Source organism: Oncorhynchus mykiss, chromosome 2, assembly GCF_057628025.1.
Source record: "Oncorhynchus mykiss isolate SJ-2025 chromosome 2, ASM5762802v1, whole genome shotgun sequence".
In the NCBI taxonomy this organism is placed as follows: Eukaryota; Metazoa; Chordata; class Actinopteri; order Salmoniformes; family Salmonidae; genus Oncorhynchus; species Oncorhynchus mykiss.
Window position 1 is genome coordinate 19,374,522 of NC_143023.1, and position 22,314 is coordinate 19,396,835.

The window sequence follows — 22,314 nt, forward strand, 5'->3', positions numbered from 1 at the left end:
TGTCGTCAGACGACTGTGGGTGACCTGGTGAAGACTGGGGTCATTAACCAGTACGTGGTTCAGGATGCCGTCTCCCCTAAACTGCCTTCCCATCTCAACAGTAAATATCCCATAGTTTGTTAGACTTACAATGGTTAGAATATTGTCCTCCTGAAATCTGACCAAACAACTCAACTCCTTTACTATTCTATATATTTTCCAGGTTTCAAGGCTACACTAAGAAGCCAGGGTCCATTGTGCATCCTGGAACACTTCGGCACTGGTTACACTGTGCTGCAGTGAGTAGCTACATCTACCCAAATTATTTTGTTTTTCTTTCTTAAACTTGCCTCAACTATGATGTAATTTCTCAGGTTCTGACCCATGTTGCATTCTATTGTATGTCACAGGCACTGCCATAAAGTGGACATGCGTGTGAAAGAGGACACCCTGGAGTTACTCATACAAGGTCAGTGTTTGTGATGGTGTGTGTTGAAATGTCTTTCAATTTATTCACATGATGGCATACCAGTGCCTGCTAGTGCTCACTATTCAGCCGACGTTCTCATCCGTATTTCATTGTTTTCTCTGTTAGTGGTGGGTGGCCTGGCCGTCTCCCTGCCCTCCCTCCTCAACGCCTCACTCACAGAAATCCTGGAGAGTGACTCTTACAGGCAGAGTATCATCACTGCACCCAGTAAGGTAGGTCCTTCTGCACCCAGTCATATTTGAATATGTGGTCTTATAGCATGCTCTATAGTCAATTAATACATCCACTAATGCCAAGTGATGAGATAATGGCAAGTATGAGCCAATCAGGCTGAGAGTGTGCGCACCTTCCTCCCGATTGGTGGGTAATCTTGGCAGTGTGGCGAAGATTGGCTGCTCTGCTGTAAGGGCCCACCTATAGTAAACTAGCAGTCCTCCTTATCCTCTGCCCATCCCAGAGACATGGGAGAAGGCAGGACGAAAGCTGCTGAAAGTGTTTGTCTGAGTGTGAGAGAATATGTTTCAGTTGGCAAGGAGACACAACTCTTCGTTGATGGCCTTTGCTATGGCTATGACATTTTCCTTTGGTAATCTGAGGGCATTCAAAAACCACACCCAGATCTTTGTGACTGCTATGCATAGATAGTGGTCTCCTCAACAAGGAGTCACACTAACTGCATAAGGATAGTTCAGTGTACCCATTCAGTCTTTCTAGAATCTCAACCCTCCTGAGTCCTGTACTGTGTTGACAGTTTGAAGTGAACTTTCTGTCGACTCCCTCAGGGCAGTAAGAAGGGGAAGGCTGCAGGAGAAGGTCTACTACAGTGTGACTCTGAGAGGGAGATGGTGCTGCAGGCTCTAACCCAGCTCCTTCAGCTGGACATCCACTCCGTTTGGAGCCTCTCTTTGGTTGAGGAGGAGTTCATCAGATGAGAGGGGCAGACTGTGGATGAGTGTGTGGGGCTGGAGGAAACATGGGTTTGTGGAGTTTCACTCTAGGTAGAGAACATAGTGAACGATGAGCAGCAGTCTACAGGACTTACAGTATACTTTATGTCCTCAGCTGTGTGACATGCTGTTGCTATAAGCTCCTGGAGAACCCAACCATCAGCCACGTGAAGAACAAGCCCACCAGAGATGCCATCATTCACCTGCTGGGGGTGCAGGTCAAGAAATACAACCACCTTCTGGGTCAGTAACTCAACACCCCCAAACCACTGTTATTAGACAGCTCCATAGAACCTATACTGATGCATGCAAATGTTACTGCTCCACTGCCTTTGTATTAGTGGTATGGTGTTCAAGTGAAGCGTTGTACTGATGTCCTCTCTTTCTCCATCCACAGGTGCCAGTGTGAAGGTAATCCAGCTGCTGCAGCACTTTGAGCAGCTGTCGTCAGTGTGTGCCCTGGCGGTGTCTGTGGAGCACTGAGTATGGAGTCACGGGTATTGTAGGAGAGGTCATGAGGTCAGTTGAAGAGATTACTTTTTGTATCGGTGTATCATTTTCTGCTTGAATGTCTTTGTTACCCGTGTCATGTTCTTTTTGTCCCTGTTTATAAAGTGTTGAGAGAAACATATTAGCGACTTGAGTTGGAATGTGTATGACGTCTCTGTTCTGATGCCCTGTTCTCTATACTGACTCACTCTCTCAAAGAGATCCGTCAGAAGTCTAGTGAGGAGCTGGCCAGACAGGGGTCGAGGCCTTATCCAGCTTCCTGTCTGAACTGGGCACCCTGGTCCCCGACACCATGATCCCCAACATCAGTGTGTTACTCACACATCTGGAGGGCGAGGTAACTCGCACACCATAATCACAAACATCAGATTGCTAGTACGACTTTTTCCCTTGAAATTGTGCTTCTTTTGATCATTCATTATGTCCTTACTAATTTATCATTATTGAAGGTTCAAACCTTCTCTCTGTGCCTGCAGAGCCCTAGTTTGAAGTGTTGGCAGAGGTTCTAGTCAGGGTCCTGAGTGTAGATGGACTGGATGAGTCTGGCAGAGCTGACAGGGACCGCTTCATGGACACACTGCAGGAGCACCTCCACGACACACATTCCTACGTCAGGGCCCGGGTGCTGCAGGTCTACACGCATCGTCAACAGCAAGGTGTGAGTGTGTGTGCTTACGTGTCTCTAAAAGCGTATCCCAAACAACTATGTGGATGTATGAAGCAGTTCCAGATACTACATGCACTATCGTGTATTCACTTATACCCAGTGATGAGATCATGGCAAGTATGAGCCAATCAGGCTGAGAGATTGTGCTCGTTCCTCCCGATTGGTGGGTAATCTTGGCAGTGTGGCGAAGATTGGCTGCTCTGCTGTAAGGGCCCACCTATAGTAAACTAGCAGCCCTTCTCACCCTCTGCCCATCCCAGAGACATGGGAGAAGGAAGGATGAAAGCTGCTGAAAGTGTTTCTGAGAGAATATGTTTCAGTTGGCAAGGGGACACAACTCTTCGTTGATGGCCTTTGCTATGGCTATGACTTCTTCCTTTGGTAATCTGAGGGCATTCAGAAATCTTAGTGACAGCTATGCAGTGGCCTCAACATCAGTAAAGTCACTAACACTCCTGTACTGGTTTGAAGTGAATTGTCCCTCAACATCAGATCCCCATTTGATTGTCATTCTCTCAAGCCCGTAGAAATTATTTGTATGATTTTATTTACAGCAAAAAGCAGTTCAGTTTTTGAAGGAAAGGAGACTAGGCGATAATCACTTCCTCTGGGATTACTGAGCGGTCCTCATGTCCTCTGTGATTTCTCTCCCCAGGCTCTGCCCCTGAACAGGTACAGTGAAGTGATGGGGTTGGCAGTGGGAAGGCTGATGGACAAATCCATCAATGTGGTCAAGAGTGCCATCCAGCTACTGGCTGCCTTCATCGCGCACAACCCCTACAGCTGCAAGGTGCGCGCACACACTCGAACAACCACTACTGTGAAGTACATACACACAACAAAGTGTCTTACAATTGTTTTTTTCATCTGTAGTTGAGCAGTGCTGACCTGAAGAAACCCCTGGAGAAGGAGACGGATAAACTCTGAGAGCTTAGAGACTGCAGGAAAACGCACCTGGTAAATTATACACACCACCTTTTATATTATCTTTTATATAATGCCCAATGATGAGACCAAGGCGAATGCGAGCCAACTGAAAGAGGGTTGGGATCTCTCGTCTCGATTGGCCGGTAATCTTGGCAGTGTAGTGGAGATTGGCTGCTCTGCTGTAAGGGCCGGCCTACAGTGACTTGGCCCCACCCACATGTTTCTCCCGTTAAAGAAACACTGTAGAGAATAGTGGGAGGGTGCTGACAGTGTGACTGATGTGTGTTTGTCTGTATGTGTGAGGCAGGGAGAACTTCTCAATATTCAGTTGGTCTTGAGCGCTCTTCTTTGTTAATCTGAGGGCTTTGTAACAATAGAAATATAATCTGTTCATTCTGATCTCCTCTGCCTCTTTTGTCCAAACTATATTTATTATTATAGGGACACTCCGCTCAAATTCTTTCATTTTTTTTCTCTCCCTTAATCCACTGATACAGTCCCAAAATGTTTTGCATGTCAATAGTTAAGTTTTGAAATTATTGGACTTTCAAGAAGCAGTGTCACCAGCCACATCATCATGATGCAAAATGATTTTAGTGTTGATTTCCCATTTAACCATATTCCTTTGGTGTCTCCGTCCAGTGGCAGTGATCAAGGCCTCTGAGCTGTGGGCCGCTATGGTGCCTGAGCTGCTCCTCGTGTTCTATTCATTCTATTTCTATCAATTTAATGCTATCTGATAGTCTAGATCAGATGGATAACTTTTGAAACACTCTGCCCAGGGGACTAGATTTGTAACAAATCAGGATCAACTGTTTATAGAAGTGAGATTCCAAGCTGAACTCTTCAGTCATCACATAACTGATTGTTTGTGTGTCAGGAATGCAGTGCGTCTGTGTGTGCGAGCACACAGCCGGTTCCTAGAGTCTGAGATGTTCTCGTCTCTGACCACTCTCACCCCCGAGACTCTCTTGGACACACTGGCCCTGCTCTTCAAAGGTACTGAACTCTGTCTGTCAATCACATCACCAAGAACGTGTATTGGTTAAGTGTAGGAGATAGAAAGTTAGCATTCTGAAAATGTTTGGTAATTTAGTGAATGCTCTTATCTAGAACCGACTTACAGTAAGTGCACTTTGAAAGAACAGCATAATACAAGTCTAGTAAGTAAACTATTCAGAACTAACCAGCACTCTGCTAAAAGAGTCGTAATCACTCAATCAAAAATGTAATATCGATTAAACAAATTATTCAGTACCAAGCTTTCAAAAACAAGTGGTGAAATCAGTGCTAGAATAAGAGTATTATATAACCAATCAAAATGTAATTAAGGGCAATCTAGTGCTGTGGGGCTTTCAGTGGTGTAGTAGGTGTAGTTCTAGATGACATCATTACTGATGGAGTGGGTGATAATGTTTTCTACTGGTGAATCACCCAAACCTAGCTCTAACACCTGAACTAACACTGGTCCTCATTTTAGACCACTATTTTGTTCAATCATGTGGACTGGAAACAATGTGTACTCACACTGGCAAGAGTTAAGATGTTCACATCTGCTCTCAGGAGAACATTTTTCTAATCTGACACCTCTGTTCCTCCCCAGGTCCTGACCAGGACTCCTGAGGTCAGAGGGGACCTGCCTTCCACCCCCTAGAAGGAGGGAGCAGGGAATGGGGGGGATGGAAGGGGTGGAGGAGAGTGAGCTGAAGAAACAGGAGATGCTGTTGCAGTATCTGAAAGACACTGAGAGCTTTGCCCTGCAGGTGGAGAGAGCCATCGCTGTCATCAACACCATGCTCTACTGGAAGACTACCTCAGGTACAAACACACCTCATCTTACCTACACCCGCATTACCATACCTTATCACCTGCACAGTCAACATCTCACCCCAATGACTCCATGCATGTGTTCTGAGACAATGTAATGTGTGGGGTATTGAGGAATGAATGTGTCTCAGTGGTCCAGGAGGCGGTGCAGTTCTGTGTGACAGTATGCGAGTTCAGTGTGGCGAACTCTCTGACTGGCGTGAGGAAGATGCTGCCTCTGGTCTGGTCTACTGGCGCTGCCATTAAAGATGCTGTGGTGCAGGCCTACAGACGCCTCTACCTCAACCCCCAGGGAGACACCACCAGGTACGCTGTCACACCTTCAAACTGTTGCCACAGGCACCTTCTATCAACCCCCTCAGGTCCCTCGATCCCACTACCAATTGCAGATGGTTAAGTTACTTTTGAAATGGTAATGTCTTCCCATGTGAAACTGCGAAGCAGTGCTGGTGACATTAAAATGGTATAGAGAGTAAATGGAACTGTCTTGTCTGCTGAAACAGCCTTCGTGGGAACCTGCAATCTTCATTCCAGCACCTCAGCCATCTCCCCCAAGAGGTTTCAACTCAGGTTGTGTTTAGACATGCAGCCCAATTCTGATCTTATTTTCACTAATTGGTCTATTGACTGATTGGATCAGCTCTGAAATTGTGAAACGATTTGTGATTGGTCAAAAGACCAATTAGTGCAAAAATATCTATCAGAATTGGACTGCCTGTGTGAACACACCCTGTGTTACATTTTCTGCTGTGAATTTGTTAATCTTGCTCTCACCAGTACATTGCTGCTGAAAGAGATGCAGACTCGAGGTGGAAGTTGAGGTGGGAAATTGTGCGATTGATCTAAGAACAATGTCTTGGAGCGACTTCATCAACCTCCAATGGGCTCTGCTCTGGTGCCTGACTTTCTCCCTCTCAGGGCTAAAGCTCAGACTCTAGTGGACAGTCTGTCTGAACTGATGGTGGATGCCTCTCTGGGGACAATCCAGTGTCTGGAGGAGATGGTAATAAGAGAAACTCGCTATCAATCCTGTAATCAGTACTACCCAGTGATTGAGTTAGCCCTTACTCTTTACTGATTACTCTATCCATCCTGTCATCAATAATTAACCCCGTTCTCTCTCTAATCTAATCTGTTCCAACACCACCTCTCTCGTGTCGTCCCAGGTCCTGGAGTTTTTTGGTGGTGGCAGCAGCCTGCAGTCCACGGTGGTTCAGGTTTTGTGGGAGAGGTTCACTGGCAAACGAGAGACCTCCAGCCTGCACAGACGAGCAGCAGTGCTGCTTCTGGGAATGGCTGCACAGTAAGGCCCACACACAAACACAAGTTCTAACTCCACACCTGTCTTTAAGTCCCCTTTGACTTCTTGCCCAATGATGAGACCAAGGCGAATGCGAGCCAATTGAACGAGGGGGTTGGGTTTTCCCTTGTCTTGATTGGCCGGTAATCTTGGCAGTGTAGCGGTGATTGGCTGCTCTGCTGTAAAGGCTGGCCTACAGTGACTTGGCCCCACCCACATTTTTCTCCCGCTGAAGCAACACGATCGAGAACAGTGGGAGGGTGCTGACAGTGTGACTGTTAATCTGAGGCAGGGAGAAACCCACCTCTCCTCCATATTCAGGAGTCCATGAGCTCTTATTTTGTTAATCTGAGGGCTTCTACACCTGTATGTGTCTTTCGGAGGGGTTGGGTTTAAAGCGGAAGTAACATTTCAGTTGGACCTTGTGGGCAATTGACCAATACATTGATCTTAATCTTTGTTTAATATGAGACTCTGATCCAAGTTAAGTTTTGCACTTAACCTCCCAATGACAGTTCCCTTATTGACGTATGGTAAACGGTTCCTTAGATGCAAAAACAAAAGGATATCCTCAGCATAAACTCAGGAAATCGGTCATTAATTTTGATGTTATTTTAGATTAATTCAGACTATTTTGGGGAAGTGTACTGGCTACGGCGTCTCAAAATGGACAAACAGTACTATTGATGCTTTTTTCTTGTTCAGGTGAATGTCTTTTAAGGGAGTGCAATCACACTCATTTGGCTAGCCGAACTGAAGCATGCTAGCGCCTTTAGTCTCTGAATAGGAGTACAGCAGAGTACACTGACTTCTCTGCATTGAGTCGAAGTCACGACCACATATAAATCTGGGCCCACCGCCAGGGTTTTCAATGAACAAGCGTTGTAAACACACATTCGGTCTCCTTCAAAGATTGAAAGACAGTCACTGCTGGGGGGGACTGAGACTATCTGTAGTCCACCCACACTGTACTGGACAATACTGCCACACAGGCAGCATTCATAACCTGTTTAATCCTCCCCTCACATCCTCTAACCCTCCCTCCCACACACACACGTTATCCCTCAGACTGGGACCATGTGTGTGTTCTGCGGAGGGCCGAGCACCGACGAGATGATTGATTAATCTGGAGCCTAAGCATAATGTAAATGACGTAGTTTACTACTTTGTGTGTAGACATAGCAGTGAATTTACATACTGCCAGGAACCTCATTTGTGCACCACACACTGTGTGTAATAGCATGTTTGTATGCACGTTCTTGTATTAGATGTGGCATTTTTAGGTTGTGTTCAGGGTGTAGACTAATGTGATTGTGTGTTTCTCTGTGTAGAGCGGCGAGGGAGGTGGTCCTCTAACCTGGACACTGTGCTCTGGGAGAGAATTTTACTGAAGACTTCCTACTGGCCAGAGACTCTTATCACCATCTGTAACATCACTGACCATGTAAGACCCCACACGTAGATTCCCGGCCTAGACTTTCTAGAGGTCTAGGGCTGTCCCAGACTAAAAATAAACTCTTGGTTGACCAAAAGTTGCCTGTTCTTTCGACCAATCAATTGGTTAAAATTTAAAGTAGTGTATTCTAAAAATGTGTGTATATCACACCCTATGTGTTTGAATAAAATCAACTATACTGAACAAAAATATAAACATGTAAAATGTTGGTCCTTTTTTCATGAGCTGAAATAATAAACCCACAAATGTCCATAAGCGAAAACTTGTTTTGAGGAAGCGTGTAATTGGCATGCTGAATGCAGGAATGTCCACCAGAGTTTTGAATGTTAATTTATCTACCATAAGCCGCCTCCAACGTTGTTTTAGAGGATTTGGCAGTACATCCAACTGGCCTCACAACTGCAGACCATATGTTATCACGCCAGCCCAGGACCTCCACATCCAGCTTCTTTACCTGTGGGATCGTCTGAGGGGAAGGTGGGATGCTGAGCAATATTTCGGTTTTTAATTGTGAGGAAAAAAAATTGTGATTTGCTGGGCCTGGTTCCGTAGTGTGTGGACCTGTGACCACCCATAATGGCTGCGTATCTTCCCAGTCCTGTTAGATTTGTGTTTTCTACCTGTTTGGAACCGTATAAACAACGCTAAATTGTAAGTAATACCAGAGTCTATTCTAACAAAAATCTAAAGCTTTTAATACAGCATAGCAAAGTTTTAAAAGCAGCCACATTTGTGAAATTGCTTTATCTGACATTCTGGTTGTGTGAGGCTTGGTGCTCGTGGAGTCTTTAATAGCATACTGATTCCAACTGGCAACAAACAGGATTTCTGTGGATGATTTATGATGCCAGGCATGTTTTAAGTTACGCTATGGGTTATATCTTAATTGGTTTCCTCAAGGGCTGTTTTCTCTTCTCCTTACTCTGCTTCTGCCGCAATGTTCTCAACACCAATATGCTGGTTAACTTCACTGTTATGCACATTGCAACATAAAGGGAAAGGTGCCAATTCAACGGCGCACTGGAGATTACGTTTCAGAACCGCGGACAGCGCCTTCTCCCGCTATCCATCGCGTGAGAACGCATTTGTTATAAAATATTGTATTTATTAGTGTTGCACCATTTTCTTACAAAATAAATCAAATCAAACTTTATTTGTCACATGCGCCGACTACAACAAGTGTAGACCTTACTGTGAAATGCTTACTTATAGGCCCTTAACCAACAGTGTAGACCTTACTGTGAAATGCTTACTTATAGGCCCTTAACCAACAGTGTAGACCTTACTGTGAAATGCTTACTTATAGGCCCTTAACCAACAGTGCAGTTCAAGAAGAGTTAAGAAAAATATTTACCAAATGGACTAAAGTTAAAAAATATATATATATATTCAAAGTAACATCGTAAGAATAACAATAACGAGGCTATATACAGGGTATACAGGTACCATTACCGAGTCAGTGTGTGGGGTTACAGGTTGAGGTAATTTGTACATGTAAGTAGGGGTGAAGTGACTATGCATAGATAAACGAGTAGTAGCAGTGAACAAAAGGGGGGGGGGTTGATTTTATTGATTGTTCAGCAGTCTTATAGCTTGGGGGTAGAAGCTGATGAGGAGCCTTTTGGTCCTAGATTTGGTGCTCCGGTACTGCTTGCCGTGCGGTAGCAGAGAGAAGTCTATAACTTGGGTGACTGGAGTCTCTGACAATTTCATGGTCTTTCCTCTGACTCTGTCTGGTATAGAGGTCCTGGATGGCAGGAAGTTTGGCTCCAGTAATGTACTGGGCCGTTCCCCCTAACCTCTGTAGCGCCTTAAGGTCAGATGCCGAGCAGTTGCCATACTTGGCAGTGATGCAACCGGTCAGGATGATCTCGACGGTGCAGCTGTAGAACTTTTTGAGGATCTGGGGTACCATGTCAAATGTTTTCAGTCTCCTAAGGGGGAGAAGGTTTTGTCGTGCCCTCTTCACGACTGTCTTGGTGTGTGGACCATGATAGTTTGTTGGTGATGTGGACGCCAAGGAACTTGAAGCTCTCGACCCGCTCCGCTACAGCCCCGTTGATGTTAATGGGGGCCTGTTCGGGACGCTCCGCTACAGCCCCGTTGATGTTAATGGGGGGCTGTTCGGGACGCTTTTTCCTGTAGTCCACGATCAGCTCCTTTGTCTAACCATTTACAATTTCTGTAGCTCATGTCTTAGTGATGTACTGTGCCTTCCCTGTGGCATCTGCAATGGATTAGTCCACTGAGACTGGTGGGAATCAGACTTGTGCATCATGAAAAAATAAAGATATTTGCAACTGCTCGACTAAAGAAATATCTGTTGACCAACAGCCTAGACGAAACAATCTACCAGGTGACTAGACGTTTGAATGTTTAAAGTGTGTAAAGTGATTGATTTGTCCCTCACCAGCAATCCAAATGAGCTCCATTCAGACTGCCTCAGGACAACCAGCTCTTTACCTGCCTCACACAGGCCATCGCTGAAGGTGAGTGTGTGTGTACACACCCACACATCATCTCTTGAGTGGGAGAATGTAGTGTCTTTGCCCCTGACTGTGTCTAGTCCTGCCCCAGGTGTGGTGATGGCGGACCCTCATTGGCAGAGCTTCATGAAGCAAGCTTGTCCGTCTGCTGTACTTCCTGTCCGAGTCCCCAGACCAGCTCTGCTCCCGCCTCCTCCAGCGCTGCTCTCGTCTACCCGTCGCTGCTCTCGTCTACTCGTCTTGGACTAGATCGCAGAGGGCGGGGAGATGTTAGCAAACAAGGATGTCAGCCAGTTTCCTGGTGCATCTCAGGACCCTGAGGAGCAGGGAGAATAAGGTGAGACAGTGATTTATTTATTTAGAAAGTTGGTGCACTGTGGTAAAACAACTTCTCAAAGTAAGTATGAATAGCTCATTCTCCAGTCCATTCCTGTCCCTCTAGTCCCTGTGGTGAGCTGCGTGTCTCTGGCCCAGCTGCTGTCTCTGTGTGGCTGCGTGGCGTTCTGGCAGGTGTCCCACCTGGAGCGCAGCGTCAGCTCTGAGCTGCGGGAGATGAGAGACAGAAGAGAAGGCGCCCTCCCGTAAGGCCAAGGTCAGTCTGGACATGGAATGCGAACACAATGTTTGATGTCCAGTATTTTTATACAACCCAATGATGGCAATAATTTACATAATGGTCAATCATGAGATTAGGATACTACAAACCTAGTGGTAATGAGACTGCTGCGTTTATACACGTGTTCTGAGTTTAAGGAGCTTTTACTATTCGTGTCAAATTGATTGTCATTGCGTTTCATAAACCAAATGTTATCAGAACAGGATGTTGATTAGTGAAGAGGCCACGTGAGTCTCCTGGTGAGTAGGATTGTCTTGCCAATCAGTAACTTTTCTCCCTGGGAAAAGCTTGATGAGTTTAATTTTGGTCATGCAACACAGTGATTGACAGGTCTTGATGATTCTTCCCATCAGGGGGCTAAGTACAACAGTTAACTTTTTCCTAATTACTCCATTCGATTAAATCGCTCTAACTTTCCAGTAGACTAGACATGAACAGGGAGTTCTTAATCAACTTTCATGATCCATGTTTCCCACAGCAAGTGGCCAATGACAGTTCTGTGGAGGAAGAACTTGGGTTGATGGGTGCTTCTGCTGAGGACACTTGAGGCAGAGCTGATCAGGAAGATCTGTGAGACTGAGCTGCTGGCTGGTAAGAAAGGCCTAACTTTTTCAAAACCAAGTACATTTTTCCTGGTGTGATTTAATTGCCTTAAACCACATCCCTTCCCCCCCAGATGAGAACCTGTTGTGCTCGTTCCTGCCCCTGCTGGTGAGGGTGTGTAGTTCCCCAGGGAGATACTGCCACCACCAGCTCACGACAGCTGCCTGCCTGGCCCTCTCACAGTACATGATGATCAGGTCAGACTACACCCCAGACTACCTTTGTTTTTCTGTAATTTTCCTTTGCGTGGCTGTGGTGTGTCTCTCTTTGTCAACCTCTGTTCCCTCTCTGTCAGTGTGTGAGGAGCACATCTGTCTCCTGTTCCCGGTGCTGGAGCATTCCTCTCTGCCCTTCATCAGGGTCAACGCCATCATCGGCCTGGGAGACCTCACCGTCCGCTTCCCCAACATCCTGGACCCAGAACCTCTATACCAGGTAATCCAAACACCTGTACCCAGAACCTTTGTACCAGCTAATCCAAACACCTGTACCCAGAACCTCTGTACCAGCTAATCCAAACACCTGGACCCAGAACCTCTGTACCAGCTAATCCAAACACCTGTACCCAGAACCTTTGTACCAGCTAATCCAAACACCTGTACCCAGAACCTTTGTACCAGCTAATCCAAACACCTGGACCCAGAACCTCTGTACCAGCTAATCCAAACACCTGGACCCAGAGCCTCTGTACCAGGTGTGAACCCCCACAAACCACTGTCATTCAGTGACTAAATATGAACCAAGCAGTTAATAGAAATTATAATTTAGAATATGGAAGGAGCAAACAAGCACATCGTTATTTAATTACCCAGCTGTTTGTACTATGAATTGTCTTTTTTTAATTTAGGTAAACATGGCCACTAGATGAGGATGGCTGAGGGCTACAAGCTCGTTCCATATCTGGTTGTCTGCTAATGTTCCTTCAGACGCCCCCGTCCTGCTGCTGCAATCTACTGAACCAGAAAACTTATTTCCATATGTTCAGAACAGAAAAAAAAACTTTCTGTAAGGTCTAGAACAACTTGAAGGTTCTGATTGTGTCCAGAACTACTTGTTGGTGGTATAATTATACAATGAGTAGATCGGAGGGAGAAAGGAGATCATTTCAGGTGATGCCATAGGTTATACTCTGTAGGAAGGATGGGGACTTAATTGAAGAAAGCTTAATGATGATTGCTGGTTGTTCTTCCCACATTGAGATGCACTGAAGCCATACGCCCTCCCCCATTGAAAGTTTAATTACAATTCGTTATCTCTTCATTCCACTAGTTCTGTTTGTCTTTGTATAGTGCTAATTATGATGCTTGGTTATTCTTACGTTTGAGGTGTTTCAGATGAATAGTGTTTTCCAGGCTTTCCACTATGAACACTAATCCCCAGGTTTTTCCTCATGGTAAGTGTTTTGTAGCGGTCAGTAATTGTCTCCCCCACACCTCCATTGTGTTGGGTCTCCTCAAAGACAGACAGCCCTCCCTGGGAGAGGACTGATAAGGGTATTAAACATGTTTTGTTTTACCCTAATGGTAATGCACTGTTTTACATGCCTAGTTAATTATACTGAAGCTGTGGCTTATGACCATCTACTGTATAGCAGACCACACACCCGGCGAGTCCAGTTCCTCTGCAAAACATTCTAATCCACTGGAGGTGAAGTTGCTCATTATTTTTTCACCTGGCCTCATCCCTTCCCAGTGTGTGTGGTTAATTCCCCTGTTTAGAACAATGGAGGCCAGGGGAGACACTGCAGCCTTTTGTCTTGGTGCTCCCTCAGAGTAGAGGCCCTCTACCTCCCACACGTACATCTGAAATGACTGCAGAGGATTATGGTCAGGGGTATTGGCAACTTGGCATCGACGCCTCCATGTCCAGTGTATGGCTGGTCGTATTCTCACCCAGGTAATCGATTGCTTAATCTGTCATGTCATTGATTGGCCAGTCTCTCTCTTTCATGGTATCCCAGCTGTTCCTGATTAGAGAAGAAATCTGCATGCCATTTTTAAATATTGTTTCATCATATAACATGTCTCCCCTGACCAGGCTGAGTGACAAGATACCTGGCGGTGAGGCAGACTGCAGTGACTTATGACCCAGCTAGTGTTGAAGGTCAAAGGTCAGGTCAGTGAGGTGGCTGTACTGCTCATCGACCCCCAGACACACATCACCAGCCTCGCACTCAACTTCTTCAACGAGCTCGCCAAGGTACACACAGCGTTAATTCCAGGCATGTCTATTTGATACAATGCCTTCGGGAAGTATTCAGCCCCTTGACTTTTCCACAATTTGTTTCGTTGCAGCCTTATTCTAAAATGTTTTTATTTTTATTTAATCCAATCTACACACTATACTCCATAATGACAAGGCAAAAACAGGTTTTTAGACAAGTATTCAGACCCTTTACTGAGACTTGAAATTGAGCTCATGTGCATCCTGTTTCCATTGATCAGCCTTGATGTTTCTACAACTTGATTGGAGACCACCTGTGGTAAATTCAATTGATTGGACATAATTTGGAAAGGCACACATCTGCATGTCAGAGCAAACACCAAGCCATGAGGTCGAAGGAATTGTCCGTAGAGCACAGAGACAGGATTGTGTCGAGGCACAGATCTGGGGAAGGGTACCAAAAAATGTCTGCGGCATTGAAGGTCCCCAGGAACACAGTGGCCTCCATTCTTAAATGTAAGAAGATTGGAACCACCAACACTTTTCCTAGAGCTGGCCACCCGGCCAAACTGAGCAATCGGGGGAGGTGACCAAGAACCCAATGGTCACTCTGACAGAGCTCCAGAGTTCCTCTGTGGAGATGAGAGAACCTTCCAGAAGGACAACCAGCACTCCACCAATCAGGCCTTTATGGTAGAGTGGCCAGACGGAAGCCACTCCTCAGTAAAAAGCACATGACAGCCTGCTTGGAGTTTGCTAAATGGCACCTAAAGAACTCTTGACCATGAAAAAACAATATTCTGTGGTCTGAAACCAAGCTTGAACTCTTTTGCATGAATGCAAGCGTCACATCTGGAGGAAACCTGGCACCATCCCTACGGTGAAGCATGGTGGCAGCATCATGCTGTGGGAATATTTGTCAGCGGCAGGGACTGGGAGACTAGTAAGGATAGAGGGAAAGATGAACAGAGCATTGTGGAGATTAGAGGTCGACCGATTTATTATTTTTCAATACCGATTTATTGGAGGACCAAAAAAAGCCGATACCGAATAATCGGACGTTAAAAAAAAATATTTTATTTGGTTGTAATAATGACAATTACAACAATACTGAATGAACACTTTTTTTTTTATTCATTTTAGCTTAATCTAAAACACCAATCAAATCAATTTAGCCTCAAATAAATAATGAAACGTTTAAATAATGCAAAAACAAAGTGTTGGAGAAGAAAGTACAAGTGCAGTATGTGACATGTAAAAAAAAAAAAAAAAAAAAGCTAACGTTTAAGTTCCTTGCTCAGAACATGAGAAGATATGAAAACATGAGTCTTCAATATTCCCAGGTAAGAAGTTTTAGGTTGAGGTTATTATAGGACTATTTCTCTCTACCGTTTGTATTTCATATACCTTTGACTATTGGATGTTCTTATAGGCACTTTAGTATTGCCAGTGTAACAGTATAGCTTCCGTCCCTCTCCTCGCCCCTACCTGGGCTCGAACCAGGAACACATTGACAACAGCCACCCTCAAAGCATCGTTACCCATCGCTCCACAAAAGCTGTGGCCCTTGCAGAGCAAGGGGAACAACTACTCCAAGTCTCAGAGCGAGTGACGTTTGAAACACTATTAGCGCGCACCCCGCTAACTAGCTAGCCATTTCACATCTGTTACACAAGCCTAATCTCGGGAGTCAATAGGCTTGAAGTCATAAACAGCTCAATGCTTGAAGCACAGCGAAGAGCTGCTGGCAAACGCACAAGTGCTGTTTGAATGAATGCTTACGAGCCTGCTGCTGCCTATCATCACTCGGACTGCTCTATCAAATCATAGACTTAATTATAACATAACACACAAAAATGAGCCTTTGGTCATTAATATGGTCAGATCCGAAAACTATCATTTCAAAAACAAAACATTTATTCTTTCAGTGAAATACGGAACCGTTCTGTATTTTATCTAACGGATGGCAACCCTAAGTCTAAATATTGCTCTTACATTGTACAACCTTCAATGTTATGTCATAATGTACAATTCTGGCAATTTAATTCCGGTCTTTGTTAGGAATAGATGGACTTCACACAGTTCACAACGAGCCAGGTGGCCCAAACTGCTGCATGGAACGCAAGAGTAGAGACTCAATTTCCCTAGTTAACAAATTCATGTTAGCAGGTAATAAATGTGCAGGTTTAAAAATATATACTTGTGTATTGATTTTAAAGAAAGGCATTGATGTTTATTGTTAGGTACACATTGGTGCAACGACTGTGCTTTTTTCGCAAATGCGCTTGTTAAATCATCACCCGTTTGAAGTAGGCTGTGATTCGATGAGAAATTAACAGGCACCGCATCGATTATATGCAACGCAGGACACGCTAGATAAACTAGTAATATCATCAACTATGTGTAGTTAACTAGTAATTTATGTTTTTGTTTTTTATAAGATCAGTTTAATGCTAGCTAGCAACTTACCGTGGCTTCTTGCTGCCCACACGTAACAGGTAGTCAGCCTGCCACGCAGGCTCCTCGTGGAGTGCAATCTAAGCCAGGTGGTTAGAGCGTTGGACTAGTAACCGGAAGGTTGCAAAAACGAATCCCCAAGTTGACTAGGTAAAAATCTGTCGTTCTGCCCCTGAACAAGGCAGTTAACCCACCGTTTCTAGGCTGTCATTGAAACTAAGAATGTGTTCTTAACTGATTGCCTAGTTAAATAAAGGTGTTACATTTTTTTATTTTTAATCAGCCACAATCGGTGTGCAAAAGTACCGATTACAGATTATGAAAATTTGAAATCGGCCCTAATTAATCAGCCATTCCGATTCATTGGTCGACCTCTAGTGGAGATCCTTGACGAAAACCTGCTCGGGACAAGTTTCAATGTCCTTGAGTGGCCCAGCCGGAGGCCGGACTTGAACCCAATCAAAGACTCTCTGGAGAGACATGAAAATAGCTGTGCAGCAACGCTCCCCATACAACCTGAGTTTGAGAGAATCTGCAGAGAAGAATGGGAGACACTCCCCAAATACAGGTGTGCCAAGCTTGTTGCATCATACCCAAGAAAATTCAAGGCTGTCATCGCTGCCAAAGGTGTTTCAACAAAGTACTGAGTAAAGGGTTTGAACACTTATGTAAAATGTCATATTTCAGGTTTTTTATTTTTAATACATTTAAATTAGGAAACATTTCTAAAGTGGTTTTTGCTTTGTCGTTATTGGGTATTGTGTGTAGATTTGATTTAATTTTCAATTTCATCAAATTTGGAATAAGGCTGTAACGTAACAATGTGTGAAGTTAAGTGGTCTGAATGCACAAAATCTGTGTATTGGGGACCTTTTTACATAGACTGAGTGTAATGGATCCTCCAATGTTGGAAACCAGACAGTGGCCTCTCCTCCCAGGACAATGCCATCTACAACCTGCTCCCAGACATCATCAGCAGACTGTCAGACCCAGAGAGAGCCATGAACGAGGAAGACTTCCACACCATCATGGAGTGGTGTCCACACTGAGCTGTGTGCCTCTTCTGCTCTCACTGTGTGTAGTGTGTCTTGCAGGGAGTCATTGTTCTGTTATTCAAATACCGGCGAGCGGCGGCTTTAATAATGTGAGGGCTACTTAACCTGTGTGTCTGTCGCCCACTGTGTTCTCTCCCAGGCGTTACACACTGGATGATTTGGCATGCTGGGGTCACATCGTGACTCTGGTTTGAAACCTGTTGTGCTGAATAACATGGAAATGGGATGCTAATATGTGAGTGGTGTTTTAATGCCTTATTTGAATGCTTCCCTCTTTGTCTCTGTTTTCAGGCAGCTGTTTTCCTACATCACTAAGGAGAGACAGACTGAGTCTCTGGGGGAGAAGCTGTGTCAGCGCTTCAGAACAGACAAGTGAGCAGCCCGTCTTCCCCTCGCTTTTCCCATCTCCTCTTCCTCTCACTTTTCGATTAAGCAACAGACAGTGAATCAGCGAGGCCATGGTTTTAGAATGACCTGACATTTGAAGAAATCAGATTTCCTCTTCTTGAAAGACTGTTGTAAGTGAATAATCAAATTTCCCCCCACTTCTCTTCAATTCTCTCTCCCAGACTGAGCGTCAGTGGTGTGAGCTGGCCGTGTCTGTCGTCTGTGTGAGCGAGGGCTGAAGAGGCTCCAGGAGTGTTGGGAGTGTTAGTGACAAGCTGACTGAGACAGTCTACCAGCCTCTCCTCTCCATCACTGCTAAGCTACGCCGAGGAGCCAAGCCACAGCTCAAGGTACAGATGACAGTGGTCGTATGTATTGACTGACAGAATAGTTTTTCAGTTGTTCAAACCACAAAGCCCTTAGCCGCCCCCCCCCCCCCCCCCCCCCCAATTCAGATATCCATAACAATAAACTTGGGACAAGTGAGAGACTATGCATTATCCTGACTCTGACTATCTAGACTGATTTCTTGACTGTGCCCCTAAATGAATACACATGCCGGGTCTTATTCTGATTATTCTCTCTGTCCCCAGGTCCAGGTGGAGGAGTTTGAGAAGCATCTGACGGAGCCACACACGGGGGCTGGAGAATGTAGAGAGCCCTGAGATGGAGAAGAACCAGCCAGAGGGAGCTGGGCCCAGCCAGAACACCACTCATACGCCACTACCCAACAAGGGACAGGGTGGCAGGCCCAAGAGAGGTGAGTGCGCACACAAGTGTAGTGACTTTTCCCTTCCTGAATGTATTTATTTTTGCCAATTACATAGACTTTAGCTAATGTTCCATGCTTTTCTTTCTCTCCCCTCAAAGGTCAAGCCAAGCTCTCTGTATCCAGTCACCACGACGATAGCTTTGTGACCCCTAAACCAACCCAGAAGTCCTCTAAGAAAGCTGTTATCACCTTCAGCAGTGACGAAGGTATCTGCTCTTTAACAGTACAGTCTGTTTTAGTTAGTGTTGTCAGTGCTTTTCTGTTAAAGTGATGAATCAGTTTATATGCTTTCTGTGTTCTCAGTAGATTGTTGGTGCTGGCTTCCCAGGATGGTGTAAAACAAATGCCATTTGATGAATCTTTGCAATTTCATAGCATTTACTGTTGGGAAAAAATCTGGCTAGTTGTTGCTTGTCAAATGAACATGTCAATGTTACTGGTATTTGTTTGTTTTTACCCAATCAGACGCTGTCATGGCAGAGAGCGAGACACCTAAGGTGACCACACCCATCGCCCGCACCTCTCGACGTGCTCGTCTCCACTGATCTTCCTCTGCTTTTAGTTTCACATGTCCTGTTCTATTGTTTTGTCTTTTTTAAATCATGTTTTCACTTTAACTTTAAAAAAAATCTTCTGTAATGTTCCTCTAGTCAGCACTAAATACTTTGACTCAGTCTTTTTGTAGCGGAATCAACTTTGGTGTGAACCACACTACCTCTGTCATCCGTGTGTGTTTGCAAGTGGAGTCAGATTTATGCCCTCATTACAAGGAGTAATGAATGCCCTTCTCTTGCATTGTGTGTTCGGTCAGTGAAATAGTGTGTTCAGGTTGGACTGTCCCAGCTTGGCTGGACACTGTTGCTACCGTTCTTACTCCTTCACTCTCTCCTCCATGCTCTCCTATATCTGCCAGCTTGAAATATTCTGTAATCCCACCTGTTAGAAACAGTTTACCTAAATCCTCCTGAGACCCAGCAATTCAATTTTGTCCTCTAGTGGACATATAGTTCTCGGTCCGCATCTGAGGCCATACATGCCACTTTATTTATTATTATTTGGCTTTTCAATTGTCACTTGAGGGGGGGGGTTCATATTTATGTTTTGACCACTAAAGAGGACACTTTGGCACATACTAAGAAAAGTTTTAAAGTAACATGCTGTTTTCACCACAAAACACTTATGTAAAAAAAAATATCCCAAACCTTTTATCCGGTTCTCACCTGGTTTATGAAGTGCCTGACACCTGAACAAAATGGTAGCATGTTATTTGAGGTGGGAAAAAACGCACACCTATTTAGGTGAGGTGCTGGTTAGCAGAGTGGAACACTTTATTTAAAATTAAGGAGAGCATGTTATTTTATGCAACTTCACTCCCTATTTCTCCCTCTGACACGTGCTCCATCTCTACCCCTCTACCTCCTGTAATTGATCTCCAAGGTCTTCCCCTCTCCCACACCTCTTCCATGCTCTTTCTGCCTATGTTACGTTCCTCGGTCGCTCTCCTCCTTCACTGACATCGTCATGCTTTAACTTCACCCCCTCCCCTCTCTTTTGTAGCTAGTCTCTTCCCTCTCCTCTCGCCCACTCTATACCGCCCACTCGCTCCCTCTCTCCTTTTAAATGACACAGAAGTGCACTTCTGTTTTTGTGAGTTATGTAAAGGGAAAAAACACCTTTTGCTGACTTCAGACTAACAATATAGTTTGCCAACGTAGAGTTTATAAACCCAATCTGACAGACATTGTGTTGGATGAAGACTTGAATATATTGTGAGAAACTAAAGATGCCTGAAAATAAACTACTTCCATTTCAGGGACTGGTGAGTAATGTTGGCTGGTTTCTGTGGGGTGTGTCCAATCCAACGCCACTTTTTATTAGTAGTTCAATGGATTCCTGTCCAGTTTTTCCCTAGAGGTTCAGAATTTCCTGAAATGGAACCCCTAGTTGAAACAAAGTCAACCCATTCAGAGATGACCGAGCGGCCTCAACTGGTGTGACCTAAACCAATGCCTGTACCAAAGGATATGGAAGATGTTTTTAGAAGGCAAGAGCTTGTCATACTGCTTCATGATGTGTTCATTATATATATTCTGTAAAAGATATTACTGGAGAATGTTGCTGAATTTGCAAATCCATCCACCTTACTGTCTGTAGGCCAGTGTTTGAGACCACCTAAAGCAAGACTGAGCCCGGGTGCTCAGTCTTAAAATTATTATATTTTCAATTCTGATTTAATCTCTTCAGTTTTTGTTGGATAGCGTTAATGCTGAAGAGATCCTGATTTGGTATTTTGTTCTTTTCTGGTCTTTGGGGAGATAAATCTAGCTAGCAAAATCAGCCATTGGCTAGGCCATCAGAAGCTAGGTAAAGGCATCTGCCATTCAACTGTATGAGTGGAAGTGTAATCAACCAATCACAACCAATGATTTAATGAGTGGGACCGTTTTTACAAAAACGTATAGAAACCTCTGCCTCGAAGGCTAAGGGGTCACTGCGCGATAGCAAGCAGTAATTTTCCCACTTTAGCTTTTGTCAGCAGCTTCTCCCTTTTCAAGAATAATTAGAATTTTCAAACGCAAGAGATGAAAACTGTTAAACAGTTGTTCTTGCTAGCTAACCAAATGACACCTGCATCTCTAGCTGTGTAAAGTACGATAGAAAAATTACATTTACCTGATTTGTTTGATATTAATAGTTCGCAATTAATGCTTAATAATAGATAGGATATGTCTGTCGTTTGTATGGTCTCCACTCTAGTTCCCTGCAGCTAATCTGGGTGTATGGTCACCAGAGATGGCTTGAGTTGACAAGAGTTAAAGACTGCATTACATAGACTAGATGTGGTGGGTGTAACCGAGAGAGATAGCCAGGAGGAGTTTAGAACAATTCCTCATGGTCTCAATCATCCTTGCATCTGGGAAACTAAGCCAGGGTTGGGTTAAGACAACAACCCCAAGTGCAGATAATGACAGGATGAACCCAGAGTGGCTTATGATGCTCCTTGGTCTGAATGAGGGGGGTTGAACCAACCATGACTGAGCATTGTTAGTGTCAGCTATATATTAGGACTCATTTGTGTAAAGGTTAGGTTACTCAGTCCAACAGAGATATACGTTGAAACATCTTTCCTACCCTACCAGCTTCCCATGTCATTCTTCTCTGAGCTGCTCCATGCCAAACCCATCTGAAGCTGCACTCTTACTGTCTGCAGATTATATTCTTCTGAAACTAGGCTATGTGCGGCGTGCATGTGAATATATTTCAGGTTCTTTGTGATTGTGTAGGCTACTTTGGATAATTTCTCTATTGTAGTACATCATTGATAAATCGTATAGGTCCACTACACAACAGTAGGGATTAAGAGGTGAGTATATGCAATGCCCACTGAGTAAAAGCTCCACTACACCCTGGCCCTTTGTGTTTTACAAAAAGTGCACTCCTACATGAGTGCGCTGGTATTACAGTTGATCTCTTTTCAGAATCACTGGAGGCCTATAGGTTTGCCACTGTGCAAACATATAGTCTATAATAAATAAAAAAGCTGTTAATATATTGTTTCAAGAAAGGAGTGTATATGGAGAAGCAGTTCTATGTGCTGACTGAATGGAAGCTAATAATTATTAGTTTTTTACTCTGGTCTTGGGAAGAAATTACGAGTCCTCACTGTCTGAG

At 44.5% G+C, this 22,314-nt stretch overlaps 1 protein-coding gene, 4 non-coding genes and 1 pseudogene across 6 annotated transcripts in view; all 6 read left to right on the top strand.

The window, feature by feature from the left end:
- On the top strand, positions 1–20,452 carry LOC110534400 (condensin complex subunit 1-like; annotated as a pseudogene). The gene is made up of 31 exons (XR_016483604.1): positions 1–100; positions 203–278; positions 390–448; positions 575–681; positions 1,252–1,393; positions 1,528–1,659; positions 1,814–1,939; positions 2,127–2,263; positions 2,411–2,584; positions 3,249–3,383; positions 3,467–3,550; positions 4,163–4,519; positions 5,124–5,338; positions 5,479–5,653; positions 6,266–6,350; positions 6,514–6,650; positions 7,979–8,096; positions 10,516–10,592; positions 10,681–10,806; positions 10,839–10,926; positions 11,032–11,185; positions 11,688–11,796; positions 11,882–12,002; positions 12,093–12,243; positions 13,846–14,007; positions 17,367–17,461; positions 17,775–17,859; positions 18,053–18,220; positions 18,464–18,630; positions 18,741–18,848; positions 19,108–20,452. The product of XR_016483604.1 is annotated as a condensin complex subunit 1-like (transcript).
- LOC118944183 (small nucleolar RNA U85) lies at positions 761–1,069 on the top strand. The gene has a single exon (XR_005039496.2). It is a non-coding gene; the product is annotated as a small nucleolar RNA U85 (small nucleolar RNA).
- LOC118944182 (small nucleolar RNA U85) lies at positions 2,688–2,988 on the top strand. The gene has a single exon (XR_005039495.2). It is a non-coding gene; the product is annotated as a small nucleolar RNA U85 (small nucleolar RNA).
- LOC118944180 (small nucleolar RNA U85) lies at positions 3,593–3,885 on the top strand. Its single transcript, XR_005039493.2, has one exon. It is a non-coding gene; the product is annotated as a small nucleolar RNA U85 (small nucleolar RNA).
- Positions 6,716–7,004, top strand: LOC118944184 (small nucleolar RNA U85). Its single transcript, XR_005039497.2, has one exon. It is a non-coding gene; the product is annotated as a small nucleolar RNA U85 (small nucleolar RNA).
- cnp-1-2 (C-type natriuretic peptide variant 2) overlaps positions 18,086–22,314 on the top strand; it is an 11,113-nt gene continuing 6,884 nt past the window's right edge. Inside the window, exon 1 of the mRNA XM_090184988.1 lies at positions 18,086–18,220. The gene's annotated coding sequence lies outside the window, so the exon portion shown is untranslated. The remainder of the gene's footprint in view (positions 18,221–22,314) is intronic.